Source organism: Protopterus annectens, chromosome 8.part0 (genome assembly GCF_019279795.1).
Source record: "Protopterus annectens isolate FY-2018-M chromosome 8.part0, PAN1.0, whole genome shotgun sequence".
In the NCBI taxonomy this organism is placed as follows: Eukaryota; Metazoa; Chordata; order Ceratodontiformes; family Protopteridae; genus Protopterus; species Protopterus annectens.
In genome coordinates, this window is record NC_056741.1 from 445,231,284 (window position 1) to 445,247,613 (window position 16,330).

Genomic DNA, 16,330 nt, shown 5'->3' on the forward strand with positions numbered 1-16,330 from the left:
ACACTGAGCAGAGTGGATAAGAGTTGTTGACCGCAACTGTTAGCTGAGATATATAAGTATCCTGTTTTTTTCCGATTATTTATACAGATTATTGTTTTTAACAATTAATATATAGCACTTTTATTGTCTGCTTTTTAGTCTTCGAGTGTATTTTATTGCTATTAACTAATCTGCACAAGTAACTGATTTGTCTGCAGTTAAAAGCATTCTGTATCTTTACAAATCTTTATCTGTTTGTGGCTTTCTCTAGTGCTACTGGCTGTAGGCTATTGTCCCTACCCTCCCACCTTGCTCTTATACTTGGTGGCTTTGCTGATGCCCGCCCCTACTGTAAATCTGATCTGTGACACTCCTCCCAGTCTAGTGTCATTAGCTCATTCTACCTAGTACAGAGAGAACATTTGATAAGGCCTTCTGTTTCTCCTTTTTCCCTTTCAAAAAAAAGGGGGGGGACTTTTTTTTTTGCCTGAACCTCCTTGTGTTCTGACTGTGCTTCTCAAACATTTTGGAAATATAGAGTATATTTCAGAGCATTTATTATAACTGTAATTGCCTTAATATTGCTACAACTCAAGTGCTCTAGGTTGCATTGCATCTGAAGTGTTTGTGTGTTTTAACTGCTTTTCTGTATATATAGACTTCTCTGTTTCTTTAACTAAATAAGCTCTGCAAAATTGTTTTATTGCATTCGTGCCTGTATTTGAGGTTTTTTTTGCACTTTTAAAGTTTGTTTTTGCTTAGTTTAACTGGTAGGCTACACACTCAAGTGAGCTAGCCGAATTAAAGCATTTACTGTGTTTCTGTACATAATTTCTGCTTGTTTCCCGCCTTTACTGAACTAGAATAGTCCAGTCTTCAGGTATTGCTGATCTCTGGGCTGTGTCATAGTTCCTGTGTTGCCCATATCCTTATTTGGATAGGAGGAAGCTTCTTTGTTCACCAGTGAGAGTGGGGAGCTCTGAGCAGCCTATCTGTCCCTTGAGGAGTGGTTCCAGCCCAGTGACCTGTAGCTTATTGGCCATTTTGGGCCATTTCCTATCTCTTTCTAACCCCCTGCTTTAAAGTCAGCTTTAGCACGCTTTTGTGCTTGTAATTTAAAGTTTGTCCTGTTTGTTGAATTTACCTGTTGAGGCTATACACTCAAGTGCGCTAGCCTGTGTTACATATTTATTGCATTTTTCTGCTGTTTGTTGCAAAAAAGAAAAAAATATATCCTTGTTTCCCATCTTTCCTGACCTAGAGTAGTCCAAATACAGGCTTTGCTGTATTCTGGACTTTTGGAAAGTTCCTGTGTTGCCCATTTCCTTTCTTGGATAAAGGGAGGCTTCTTTGTTCACCAGTGGCAGTGGGGAGCTTGGAGCAGCCTATCTATCCCTGGAGGAGTGTTCCCAGCACAAGAATCTGGTAGTCTATTGGCTGTTTTGGGCTAATTTCTAGCTCTTTCAAGTCCCCCTGTATAAAACCCACTTTAGCGCGGCTTTGCGTGATTTTGCACATAGCGCAGCATCGGGCAGCGCCGCTTAATTGGGTTTAAACCATTCTCAGCTCCACAAAGTCTGCTCTTCACTTTTTCCCTTAGAACTGATCTAGTTCTCATAATAAACACCCTATTCCCACTCTAAAGCCTGGCACTTGCTCACTAAAGCAATTATATAAGTCAGCACTAAAAAATTAAAAGCACTACACCCTCACAAACTCCCCTTGAGTACTTTGTTCCCCATTGGCCCTTTTTTCAATTATAAAGGAATTCCCAATACTATTCTAGCATGTCCAAAGGTCAGTTGTCAATCTCCTCTCCGGTCCAGCTGATGAATCTGGGAATCTTGTGGCAATGTTACAACTGCCTCATGTACACAGACAACCCTCTCCTCCTCCCAACAAATTCCAGCACATGTGAGAGATGCAACCATATAGCCAAACTGGAGGCTAAGCTCTCTCAACTCAGTACTGGCGTAACCAGTCAGAAGGAGAAGGAAACCACACTCACTACAATTCCAGTCTCACATAGACCTACCACGACAGTAAACCAAACACATAAACACACAAAAACATACTTGGAGGCTCTAAATAAAAATCTGCCTAAGCAGCAGAGACCTCCAAAGCAGACACCCAAGCAACCGCTACCCCAAAACAAAACATGTGCAACACATAGCTCACAAAGCCAGTGTGCCGAACAGTCACAGCCCTTAAACAACACATCTGATACACTTGTAATAGGTGACTATCGTCAGGCACACTGACGTCTCGCTCGCCAGGCTGAACAAGGAGAAAGTCATGGTGAGCTGCCTGTCAGGCGCTAGGATCCGCCACATAACACAAGCACTCAGGTCACTCCAAGGCAAGTACAAATATGACTCAGTCATTGTCCATGCTGGTGCGAATGACCTGAGACGTACCTCCCTGGACTGCATGAAAAGAGACATAGAGGAGCTCTCTGAGCATGTAACCCAGGCCGGTATGACCCTGACCTTGAGTAGCATCTTACCCTCACCAAGAATGATGCCACAATATGAAGACAAGATAATCAATTTCAACAATTGGCTTAAGTATTGGTGTCATTCAAAGGGGATCCAATGCCTGTCTGCCTGGGATGACATGCTCGACAAGCCACGATGCTTCGCTAGGGATTGCTTGCGCCTGTCACCCCTGGGCTTTCGGATATTGGCAAAGGCTCTTGCCACCCCCATAGTGCCTTTTTTAGGCAAGGCTCAAAAGACAAACCCACCTCCATAGGTATCACAAGGGATAAGAAACTAAGAGTAATGTTACTCAATGCCAGAAGTCTAAACTTCAAGATGCACGCACTCGAAACTCTCCTTAGCATGGAGAACATTGATATCTGTGCAGTAACAGAAACCTGGTTCAAGGCTCCCGAGAGCACCCCAGCACTACCAGGTTATACCTCATACCATGTTTTTCGGCCCCATACCTTGGACCAAACCACAAAAAGAGGGGGAGTATCAATATTCATCAAAGATACCCACACCTCCAGGTTAGTGGCACAGCACGAAGCATCAGAGACTATCCATGTGCAACTAACAGTGGGTAAAACTGCCTTCCAGTTTATAGCCTGCTACAGACCACCCTCCCAAACCCAGGAACCCCAATCGACCTTCCTAAGAACACTGGAAAATATGAAGGTCTCTCCAAACACCATTATATTGGGCGACTTCAACTACCCTAACATAGACTGGGAGCATTACTCTAGCTCCAACACCCTAGCCCGAAGGTTCCTAGAATTTATAAACTCAAATGCAATGGAACAACTTGTTGCCACTCCCACAAGAGGGGAAAACATACTGGACCTGATTATCACCAACATGGGGACGCTATGCTCCAGACCAGAAATGTATCCCTCACTGGTAAGATCAGACCATAAACTAATCTCACTAGATATTCACATCCCGACCCCAGCCCCTGCCCAGAAAACCACTGTGAAAAACTTCTCTAAAGCAAATTTCACACTCCTCAAAACCAAGGTGGAATCCTTCAAAGTCCCCAGGCCTGTGGAAAATATGGCCCAGACCGCAGAATCCTTTATAAACGCATTCTATGAACACCTTCAGGAATGCATGGATCATGCAATCCCAAATAAAACCAAGACCCAATCCTCCAAAGTTAGGCGTCCTGTCTGGTGGACCCCAGCCGTAAACAAACTATACAATAGAAGGAGGAAGCTACTACATGATAGAGCAAAATCCCAAAAAGGGAAGGCATCTCTGATCAGTATTAGCAAAAAACTATGGGCACTCATAAAATCGTTTAAGGCCAGCTTCGAGAGAAAAATTGCACAGGACACTAAGGATAATCACAAGGCTTTCTTTAGTTATGTTAGGAACCTGGGTGGGAATTCCCAGATATGCTCAGAATTAGTCCAAAATGACAAAAAATACACCGAACCCACAGACATTGCCAACATCCTAGCTGACAGGTTCAGCGCAAACTTCTCCCCCCCTTCCCCACCAAAAGGGCAAATATCTATCCCAGCAGAGTGCTGCCCCCCTGACATCTCAGATGCTCAGGTAAGAGCCACCCTCTCCAAAGCAAAAAACACAGCATCAATGGGACCAGACAGTGTCCTGGGCTGTGTCCTACATGAACTCCAAGAAGAACTAAACCCAAACATAAAACTAATGTTCAATCTTAGCCTTACTACAGGATATGTACCCAAAGAGTGGCGTACATTAACAATGGTCCCTCTCCACAAAGGTGGTGCCTCAACGGATCCTGGAAACTATCACCCCATAAGCCTGACTAGCTTGGTCTGCAAAGCTATGGAAAGGATCATCATGGACCTCATAAATAAAGATATTGGGGACCTAAAGACACTGGATCCTACCCAGTTCGGCTTTGTTAAGGGCAGATCCTGCCTCTTAAACCTGGTTGATTTCTTTGAAACAGTCACCAAGGCCACTGACGAGGGGAAGGTGGTCCACACAGCCTACCTGGACCTTGCAAAAGCCTTCGATACAATACCCCACTCGGGCATTATAGATAAGCTCACCAGCTTAAATATAAACCCCTATGTCACTAGATGGGTTGCAAACTGGCTCAAGGACAGAACCCACATGGTTAGAATTGCTGGAGCCATGTCAGACTCCAAACCAGTTACATGTGGCGTCCCACAAGGCTCAGTCCTGGGACCTCTCTTGTTCGGTATATATTTCTTGGAGGTACAGGCTAACACGGAAGGACTGTGGCTGATCAAGTTCGCAGATGACTGCAAACTGGGCGCCATAATCGACTCTCCAACTGACACAACTATCCTACAAAATGGCCTCATAGAAACAGACAACTAGTGCCAGAGCCATGGCCTCACGCTAAATGCCAAAAAGTGTATAGTCAAAGTGCCCACAAATTACCACATAGGTGGTAATCCATTAAGTATTGAAGAAGTAATTAGGGACCTGGGGACCCAAGTTGATAGCAATCTCTCATTTGACAACCACGTGGCCAAAGTGGCTAGAAAAACATTTTATATAGCCCACCTAATCATGAAGGGATTCACATCTAGATCAGGGGAGGTCATCGTGCCTCTTTACTCATCCCTCATCAGGCCCATAATTGAGTACAATGCCCCTTTTGGGATGTACCTTACCAGACACCTGCAGCAACTGGAAAGACCCCAAAAGTACCTCACCAAGAGGATCAAAGGGCTCAAACAGATGCCATATGCTGCCCAGTTAAAGAAACTCCAGCTCTACTCAGTGGCATACCGCCTGCTCAGAGGCGATCTGTGCCTGACATATAAAGCCATGTCCAACCCGGAATTAATGGACATGCTGCACCTCAGAAAATCCAAATCCCATCGAGCTATGCGCTTGAGAGACCTGAACCTCAGCACTGAAATAAATAGGACATGCTGGAGGGACAGATTCATAACCCAGAAGCTCCCTTCACTCTGGAATAAAATCCTAGTCCAGGTTAGGCAGAGTCCCTCATTGACTCTCTTCAAGAGGAATCTTGATGAGTGGATGGGAGATAGTAGGTTTACCCCGGGTATCACTTCTGTGTCACTGTTAGACAGAGGCACAGTATACTAACCTCGAAAAAGGGCATAGCAAAATTCATTTAAAATGGGTGGCGAAAGCCAAACACACTCTGGCTAGGCTTATAAATGCCCTAGGCCAGATAGCCTAGTATGAACCTATGAACCTATAATTAGATCAGTCAATGTTTCAATGGCAGTTGTCACCTCTTTTGACAAATTTATATAAGCAGCATCACAGTATTAAAATGCTAAGCTTTAAACTTTAAATGTTTGTTGTTTATACTAATTTACATTCTGAGATGACATAACTGTAGTATCAAAGATGTCTGTGGCATTTACAGAAAAGTCAGAAAGTATTTTTCTTGTAATTCTTGTAATGTATGAGCACACTTACCAAAGTGTGGGGGATTGGGCTGTCAATTCATCTTGAACTACAAAAATATACTTTGAACAAATGCCTGCTAATTAGCCACTGTTTTGGTTGTGGTTGTATAATTCCTTAATATACTGTAAACAAACCCTGAAACACACGCAAACGAGGGCCATTTGAGAAGTGGAAGAAGCAGCCCTGTTACAGGCAGTATATAAAATGACAGTGACTGACACTAATCGCATTATATGTCAATGGCATGGGAATACACCACTACTTCTTTATGTCTAACATGACTCGTATAAAGCAGACTTGAAATGGATTGTGGGAAAGAGAAAGTCTTGCAGTAAAATAAGATCACATTGATGTGTCAAGCCCCATTAACAGCCATTTTGCAGAAAACATATTAAAATTCTGTAAGAAGTAGTCATAGTGATTTAGAGGTGTTAAAATAGCTCAGAAAACAGAGATGGAGTGAAAAATAATTTTTTTTAGCTCCAATATGGAATTTTCCTTTAGGGAATGGGAAGTGGAAATTATTTGAGAGTTATTAGGGAAATATAAATTTCTTCAGAAGTTATAGTAGGGAGTGAGATAAAATGGAAATGGAGTTTAATTAGGTAGAACTAAAATAGAAAGAGATATGGTTAAGAAGTAAATCGGGCTTTGTATTACAGCACTACCCCACCAGATGCACAGTAGTAAGAACCACCAAACCCCACCCAACACTTTGCACATAATGTTTTTTTTTCATGTGTGAATAAACATTATTAGATGTGCTTTCTCCACATGAATATTCATTTGGGATTGCCGTATGAATAACAGGTGTTAAATTGTACGTTGCTTTTTCTGACTTCACTGATTTTAATCCTTAGCGATTTACCAGAAATTCAAATTTCAGAGACAAGGGAAATTATGAACCAATATCAGAGACCGATAATATGTATGTTAGGGATCCCTTTTAACAGCAATGTCAAACTCCATGCTAAGAGGACTGCTTCTCTGTGTCCAAGTCACTTTTCACACCCGTACACTGAAATGACTCAGTGCCAAGAGGGCTGCTACTCAACTCTGCCTGGTGGACAGCATCTCTTGTGGGAAAAGAAAAGCATTTCTAACAAATTCCTCCTCGCTTTTGCAGGGGGGTGGGGCCCCCTGCACCCCCACTTAAATATACCAACTCTGAGATCACACAACTTTAACAAACATGGTAAACTACGATTAAACAATATTCACGATGACACTGGCAAATCTGCATGGCTTATCAATCACGCATGATTAGCATACCACGTCACACCTCTTGCCATGTCAGTCACTTTCGCCACACCCATTTCTGTGCAGAAATGCTGGTGGGGTAGTGTTCTAATCCAAAGCCATAAAAGGAATTACTTAGAGAGGATGACAAAGATTAAAGTATTGCAGAACAAGGAAAATATCAAAGAACAAGTTGTTGTGTCTTTTGGCTTTTCCCAGTTAGGGGTCACCACAGCGGAACTCCGGTCCGCTAATGATTGGCAGTAGATTTTTATGTGCCGAGTTGCCAGCCCTGACGCACAACCTTCAACGAAGGTATGCCCATTCACGCATGTCTCCACACAGAAGACGCTCTAGCTGAGAATCGAACAGGACAACGTCTATCTGTGAGGCGACAACGTTACCGCAGCAGCACTACCACTGCAAATATCAAAGAACAAGAAGAGGCACAAATGCAGGGTGCTAAAGAGAAAATAAGGGGGTATCTGGATAATATAGGTGAGTTTAGAATGATTACGGTTAAGTTACTTTTGATAAAATCTCCAGAGGACAAAAAATTTCATCACAATGCCTAGGCAGCAGAAAGTAAAACAGTTGTCACAAAACTGAAGGGAGCCTATAACAAGAAAAATAACCAGATATATTGCAGAGGTCCGAGTGATATTCTGGAAATTGTATTATCTGGAGTTGGGACACATGATCTGAATTACCTAGACATAGTAAGGTCTTATTAATTTTAATTCTGTTGGCTGCCTAAAAAGCACTTACTAGAAAATGAAAAACAAAGATTAAACCAACTGTATTTGAAATAGTGACTATTGTAACAGAGATAGAAGAACTGGAAGTGCGATCTTTAGAAAAAGTTAAGAGCAAATTACATAGGAAAAAACGGAAATTGCGAGAACAATACACATGCAGAATAGTTGTGGAGCAGGAGTGAGTATTTAGGGAAACCAATAACTTAGGTAATTCTGTTGGACTGGATAACATCTGTAATTATTAGCACGTTAACATATATTTTTTTCTTTATATAAATGCACGTTCGCCTGTGTCTAAGGCATAATTCAATGAAGCTGTTAAAAATAACAGAAACAACTTCAGTAGTTAAGTTTAACTTATCAGACCCACCCTTTACCTTACATTAGGGGTCGACCTCGAGCACCCCAGTATACTCGTGCTACACAAAACACTCGCCTGACTGTCTACGCTCCTTTAAAAATTCCATAAAACAGAGAGCTACGCCTAGACGTTAACGAGATTGGTCATTCGGCACAAGCAGTGCACAAACATAGTCTTGTTAGCCCGCCCACTTGTCGCTGGTGGGCGGAGCTACCAGTTCAGAGAGCGCCTGTATAATTGGTTAATAGGATTGGGAATCGTATTCGTACTACCTCCCTTTTTTCTTCTTTTTTTGTTTTTGTGGTGAACGAGTTACAGTATATCCGATGGATGAGGTGTAAGGGGAAACAAGTTGGTAGAAAACACGGTATGAAGACAAAAGTAGCGTTTATTTCGGGATAAAACGCACTAAAATAGCAGTGAGAAAACGCGGGACTGGGGCCCTCCACCCGTGTGAGTAGAAACCCACACCCACTTCCCACCCTGCCTTGGATTTAAATGTAACATTTCAGTTTGAGGTAGTACAGTCCTTATAAATTTGTGTTTAAGCAAAGAGATGAAAAGCAGAACACTGAAGACGTTAAATGCATAACTTAATAGGATCTCTATGTACTTCGTCATCGTTTTATTGGAGTCATGTTGCTTATAATGTTTGTTTTGGGGAAATACGTGTTTTAGTTCTTTGAAAATGCTGAGTTTTTTTAGTCGGGAGGTCGCAAAGAATTTTTTTGTTTTTCTTGTTCAGATGTATTATAAGCACAACTATACCCGTTTGTTATACAGTGTAGTTGGTGCATCTGTTGATACTGCTTATTTTTGATTGCACTGTAAATTACTACTTTATTCACGAGAGTAAAATTAAACGGTGAATAGAGATTCCATCAGTAAAGTACTACTCGAACTTTTACATGAAGGAACAGATTGTCATGTTATTTATAACGAAAATCGTCTTTATTTTTCTTCAACTGGAAATGGCATTTACTTTTGTATAAAGTTTAAAAAGTAACATGATTTGATGGTTTATGCCTGGATCATTAAAGGACGAGTGTGAGTAAACCTATTTGTAGTGTAGCGGGATAGCTATACTTCTCAACTGTCACTGATTTTGACTCCAGTTTTAGTTCTGTCCCTCCTAATCCCCCCACAACTGGTGGCTTTCGGAGGAAAGGTGGTGAATTACACTTAATTACTAATGGCAATAATTAAGAGACTTCTTTCACCAGAAAATGTATATTCATATTCTCTTATTGTGTCGCTGTCTCAAGGTAATGGTACTAATATTTTAAAAGCGTCCCTGTTTTTTTTTCTTTCTTCCTAGATTTGGCCCCGATTCTGTTGAAATTCATACCTGATTGGTTGAGAGCTATGATGTTGCTTGACTCGTTTTGTAGCGTGTAATAATTCATATTCCTAAAAAATGGAGAGTTTGTCCACCTTAATGAATAAATACGGTGTTGTGGAGGAAGGTATTTGAAACATTTGGTAACCACACGTGTGCTGTGTGCAAGTGGTGTCGGATGTGGAGAAATATATTTCTCGGGGGCTGAAATCGGTTAAGCATTGGCCCACAGATTCATAGTTAAATTATCGGGATTGAAGCAAAAGGTGATTCATGGATGAAGCTGGAGTAATAAAATTTCACGTGTTAAGAATAGAATAATAAAACCAAAAATGCATTTACAGAATATAAGTAAATGTGCCTTATCTAAACGTTTAAGAAGAATGCGAGGACAAATTAAGCAGATATACAGTAGCCATCTAAGGAAACTAGTTTTGGGGCTTTTTTTTCAGAGGGACTTGTCTGAATGCCGAGTTCCTTGATGCCGGAATTGTAACGTGAGCTCTCCTTGCCAGAGGCTGTACAGTGCTTGTTTTTGTTTTGCTTTTAAATGGTCAGTAGGGGGAAGCCTTGTGTCCGGCTTGGTCGGTAATTCTCTCTGCGCTCTTATTGTTTTGAGTGGAAAAGCGCACCTCTCTTTGAGTGGTGTGACATTTACAGATTTTTTTCTCTCGAGTTACATACAAAAATCTGGACTTTTGAGAGGTATCATAGTTTTGGTCTGACTCATAAAATGTGTTTTGAGGAAATCATTGAGGATTGAAGTAACTAAATGATGTGTATGACTTTCAAAATTCATATTAATCAGAAAATGAATGCTAATGCAAAACATGTTGTTCTAGCAGCTTTCTAAGTTTGTAAAAGTAATATTTAAAAAGTCTCCTAATTTTGGGTGTTTTCCCTTATTTTTTGGCTTTGTCCAGATTTCTTCTTTGAGGTTGAGAGGTATGCTTACCTAGCAGAAAAAAATAGTTTTGTTTTATACTGTTTGGTTAATTCTTAGTGACTTTCCATTTAAGCTGCAGTGCTTGAAAGTTTTATGCACTAATAATGTAGGTCTCAAAGATGTTGACAGCGTAGTGATTATAGTTAAGCAAATTATGAACTACATAGGGTTCTGATTGCTGTGAAGTATGGATAAACTACTGCGGCAGGATTAGCCACCCAGCAGTGTAAACCTTGGCTGAAGATATTGTCGCTGTTGAAGTGACACCCTGACCCCATGTGCAGAAAAATGGGAAAAGGGGTTGAGGATGGATGGATAGTCTTCTTGAGAGGAGAGAGAAATTAGTGTTTTCTTGGGTGAGGTCTGTTCACCCACAGTGCTTTACATACCCATTTTTGACCATCTCCTCTGCCATTGGAGTCTCTCATGGCTCCATTCACTTCAAACTTTGCTTCCTATGGTGAAGTCCCTATAGCTGCCAGACTTTTGAAAGAAGGTGATCTTTGTACTTAAAACTTTTCATGTCATGCATGTGATGATAATTTCATGGAGTCAACGTAACATTATGCTTCTCAATGAATGCACCTTTTGTGAGCTGAGGCTTTGCATTGGCACTCGCCCCAAGACTCAAAAGTGTTGGTAATCAGAAAAGAACTTCTCTCTTCCTACTTCATCTGTTATCCCCATTCACTAATGGATGTACTGGTGTTGGCCTTGGTCCTGAACCTGGATCATCAGCAGTTTGTTTGAACCCCATCTGATTGCTTTTTCCCCTATAGCCCAATTGGTCAGAATAATTAAATTTAAAAAAATAACAGTATTTGCTCTCTGTGCTTCCTTACATTTTAAAGATCAAACTAGACAAATAGCCAGTAGTAGTTATGAGCAACTGAGAATCTTCTTAAAGATAACTTTTGGAGGTCCTGATTTACAGTGGGCAGATGCGACTACATGGGATAAATATGTGGTCATTGCAGTCGCTTCCACCTGCTGCAAGTTAAAATGTAGTATGGTTGAGAGTTGTGCTGCCCTTTGGAAACAATTTAAGTAGTGTGCATTTCTTTAACCACAGTTGAAAACCTTCATATTTGAGGTAGCTGGTTAGAATCCCTAGGTTAAGGGAGGAATGTATGCAGTGATGTCGCAACATTGTGCTACCTTGTTGATGGGCATGCAGCCTCCGTGGTTTTCAGTGGAGGTCACCTAGGCAGTGGTTTATCCTGGAGTCATTCTTCTGAGATTGTAGAGCTGGTCAACGGCTGCTTCACCCTGACTGTTCTCATTGACTCTACTAGCAATTTTGTGCCTGTTACTGATATTGGGTAACTGGCAGCATGGCCCCTTTGCCTCTATAGCTTCTGGTTGGCTTTGCTTTCTGCATGTATAGGTACTGCCTCACCTTGATTTGCTTTTGGGATCACTTGTATAATTCATTGTGAATATAATGCATTACACTTCTGATCATTGCATTATGAACAGTGTTTTGTGATTGCTACAACCTGCTTTCATATTTTTAGTTTTCCACGGTTTGTTACTATAGTCATATCTGTGCATATGTAAACATTTAAAAATCTGCATGCAAATCTTTTAATGTTTGCTCATGTATGATAGCTTAGTGGATGTATGCCTTCTGCACATACCTCTGTAAGCATGTCATTTGTAGATGGGAAAACTTGCAGTATATGGCTAACTTTGTAAACTGTTATTGAAAACTGTTGTTGAAAAATCCCATTAAAGTAGGAACTAGTCTATTAAGACTTCCTCGCACTAAAACTTTTCCTCTGGTGTATATAGTAGAAGTACATGGCTGTGCACATGTTAATTGTCTGCAGCAGGGTAGTCCAAATTCATACATGACTCTTTGGACTTATTTTGGGTTCAGCTTTAAAGTGTTGTTGAATATGGGACTGTTGTTACTTTATTAGGGCCATCTAGTAAAAATGCTGAAATTGACTAGTGGGAATTAACTGAGAATTTTGATTTGCTGCATTTAGAATTTATTATCTGCATTGAACATTTGATTGTGACATTGTTCATGTTACTCCCCCTTTCGTTATGCTGTGTGCTTTGCTTTCCTTTTGCAAACACATTGAGTGCAGGTTACAGAATTTAAGGTCCTTGCCTATTCTTCACCACACTGTCTTCTAGAAAACATGTTAAATGAACTGGAGAGAGAGAGTGATTGCCAAATCTAGCATTTGGCACAGAAAATAAGGGACTCAGAAATTCAAGGATATAATTGGTATGGTAGTCAATAAAAACTGAATCTTGTTGCAGATAAGTTATACCTAATAAAACCACAAAAGGACATTTCAGCATTGTGGAACATTTGAGACAGTTTCAGATCTTTTCAGGATACTAAATTAATGAAGATAAAATGAAGGCAATACTTGTAAATTATGTACCTACACACAAATTGGTTCAGCAATATCCATGTTTATGGAGACATAATAAAATGAAGTATTTGAGTATGGATTTAAAAGGATTCTGATGTGGCAGCTAAGGATATGTGGGAAGAGACTAAAAAGATAATATGAACACTGAGAAATTGGAAGCTTTGTTTTATGGATAGCAAACAGTTAATGTTTTTAGTCCCTTTAGTTTTATACACAGGTCAGGCATATTTTTATCAACCAGAGGAGAAGTTGTGGATAGCAATAAAGAGCTGAAGGATTTTATCTGAGGGCGGAAGATTGCAAGAGTCAAGTAGGATAAGCCGATTCTTCCAGTGCAACAAGGCGGTCTGGCATTACCTGATTTAAAGGAGGTATTTCAGAGCTACACACTTAAGGCTCCTATACATAGCTCAAACAGATACTTAATAATTCCAAGTGGAAAGGGATGATGAAACTGGGGGGGGGCTCAAGAAACAAGGAGAGGCTGGAATTTTGGATGCACATCCTTGAGGAGAATAACAATAACCATGCAGAATATTATATTCATGAAGTAGCAGAAAGTATTTTAAGAACTGAGCCAATGCAGGAATGGAGAGAGGAGATTTTGCTAATAGGGATGTCTGCAGTTAGGGATACAGATAATAGGCAAAAAGTGGCTGAAATGTATTGGAGAAAACTGGCAAAATATTTTCTGAAGCAAATAATTTGAGGGAAAGGTAATAGAATGGGAAGAGGCCAAGAATTTATTTGGATTGCAGGCTAGAGATTGCCTTCCCTATCAAGGATTGGTATCTGGAGTGTGGGCAACGAAAAAGAAATGGGGAGATTCTAAGTGAAAGACCAGCACTGGTAGAGTTTTTAGTAGAATCTAGAACAGAAGTTGCCGCTAAAAAAAAGATTAATTAGTAGCACATGTTAAATTATTGCATGTCAACTAGAAGAATCGATCAGAGAAGGTTAGAAAGGATTGGGAAGAGAGATTGGATAAACAATGCACAACGAAATAATGGTGGATATATGTATGTCTCCTGATATGCAACAAAGTCTAGAAGCTTTAGGATGTTTGCTTGGAAGTGTTTACATAGGTAGTTATATACCCTGAGTAGACTCCAGAGAATTTTTCCTCAGACAGCAAATGTTGGAGGTGTGATGGGGAAGAAAGAGGTAATTGGGAAAATATTTTCTGGGAGTTTAATGAGTTGGCAGAGTTTAAAAATTCCCTACAGTCGACTTTCAGAAATAGTGGGTGAGCAAATTGGTATGACTAGTTAAGTGATTTTTGAGGTACGATACAGAATCGGAAAAGCCTAGACACGGGCCTTGATGAGTCTAATTACAGTGGCTGCTAAAAAGGCGATTTACTAGGAAATGGAAATCAGCATCTAAACCAACTGTACCAGCAGTAGTCAATACAGTAACGGAGATGCAACTATGGGAAATGGGATATTTAGACAAGGGTAGGAGCAAATTACATAGAAAAAAATGGGAATTATGAGAACAATACATGTAGACAAGGAATGAGATTTAAAAGGCTGGATTTGAACAAGCTAATGTGACTGGATAGATTGTAAGTGGCCTATAATGTTTGCAAGTAAAATTGTCTATATAGTTCACTTATATCCATGTATGATTGCATGTCATAAATGATTTAATAAAGACTTTTTTTACTGTAGAATTTAGCAGTGTTCATTAAAAATATATATATTTTTTAACGTGTTTAGTGTAACTATTTAATATGCTTTTTGGAGGGTGGGGGAGTTGTGCTTTACCTCTGTCTCCTTAATTGTTTCTTTAACTTTATTTTTAATTTAGTTGTAGGATGATATATGAATGTTGCCAGGCACCACCCACCAAACAGCTGCAGTGTTTCTCTCTACTGTATGTTGTTGCTGTACGTGGCCCAGCTGTTACTGTGACGCATCAGTATGAATTTTTGCACACTTACGCAGTATGTCAGTTTTTTTTGTAGCATTTGATTTGCTTTGATCAGTACCGTTCTTGGTTTCTTGCTGTACTTGTACATTTACCAGGAAGGAACACTGATCTATTCACCTTTTACAGACTATGCTTGGGCCATCAGAAATGATTACAGATCACTTTAGCTTCACTGTGATCATTATTAATCCCTTGCTCCGCTGTCGTAGTAGTCCAGTCTATCCATGTGTTAAGGTAAACATTAAGAATAACAGACTTGTAGCATAGTAGTACAAATATGGCCATGTACAATGACCCACAGGACAAAACTGCTATCCTTTTAGATCCGATTCTACCCAGGAAGTCCGAGAGGCTCAGGAATCAGAATCGATTCTCCAGTGCGGAGGGGGTTATCATCCACAGGCCCAATACCAGCGACCCTGGAATCGAGGGAGAACTAGGGGAGGCTACGGGAGAAGGAATTCTTTCACCATTCAGTATAGAACTCTTAGTTCATTCCGATACCATTTATACCACAGCTACTGTTGAAGTATTTCCCAACATTTTAAAGTGGCTACTTCTAATTTTATAACTTTACCAATTGTATTTTTGACAAGAATTTACCAGCATTGTTGAGTAAGGGGCAAACTTTTTGTACCCACTGCAAACACCAATATTGAGACTTTTTATTAGTCTATCTAAAACTATATGTAAGGAAATTGAATTTTAAACTGTTCAACGGTTCTGACAATTTATACCCGAATAATGCTTTGAAAAGGGATAGCACATTTAATCCTGTTTTGGCTGTGCCTTTACTCATTTTTGAAAAGATGTGTGAATTTAATTTCAGGACTTTTGTTGGGATGTAACAGTTAGTTAACTCTCACATTTATAATTTGACCAATTCTGAGTTTCAACTATTGAGAGAGCTCATGCATAATAAGCAACTGAGGGTTGTGAAACCTGACAAGGGGGTGGCATAGTTATGACAAAAGGGGATTATTTAAACAAAATGTTTACTCATGTTTTTGATGAAAGTTTTTACGAACAAATTTCCTTGAATTACATAAATGTTTGTTATACTAAGATTAGTTTTTCTCCAGGGTATGTTAGACCAGGGAGAAATATGTAGAGACGTTTTTGAATTTTTACAAGTTAAGTACCCAGTTGTCCCCCTCTTCTCAGTATCCCCAAAATTCACAAGTCTCTCACGGATCCCCCCATGAGACCCATAGTCAGTGCCAGAACCTCTATTACCCACTCAATGGCGGTATATATAGATCAGAAAGTTAAAGCTGTGTTTTTTTCATCTCCACACGTAGTACAAGATTGTTGGAATTTTTTGGCTAAATTGAGATTAGTAAAATGTAGTCCTAATTTGGCCTTTACTGTAGATGTTAATTTATTTAGCATAATGCCACATGATGTGGGCATGGAGATGTTTCATGAATTTTTATACATGAGTCGAGAGCTTTTAGTTCAGTGTGCTTGATGCTTTGGA

At 40.1% G+C, this 16,330-nt stretch overlaps 1 protein-coding gene across 1 annotated transcript in view; it reads left to right on the forward strand.

The window, feature by feature from the left end:
• Positions 1-8,448: 8,448 nt before the first annotated feature.
• LOC122808866 (mothers against decapentaplegic homolog 4-like) overlaps positions 8,449-16,330 on the forward strand; it is a gene marked incomplete in the record, with an annotated part of 2,707,603 nt that continues 2,699,721 nt past the window's right edge. The window contains 1 exon segment of the mRNA XM_044079966.1: positions 8,449-8,752.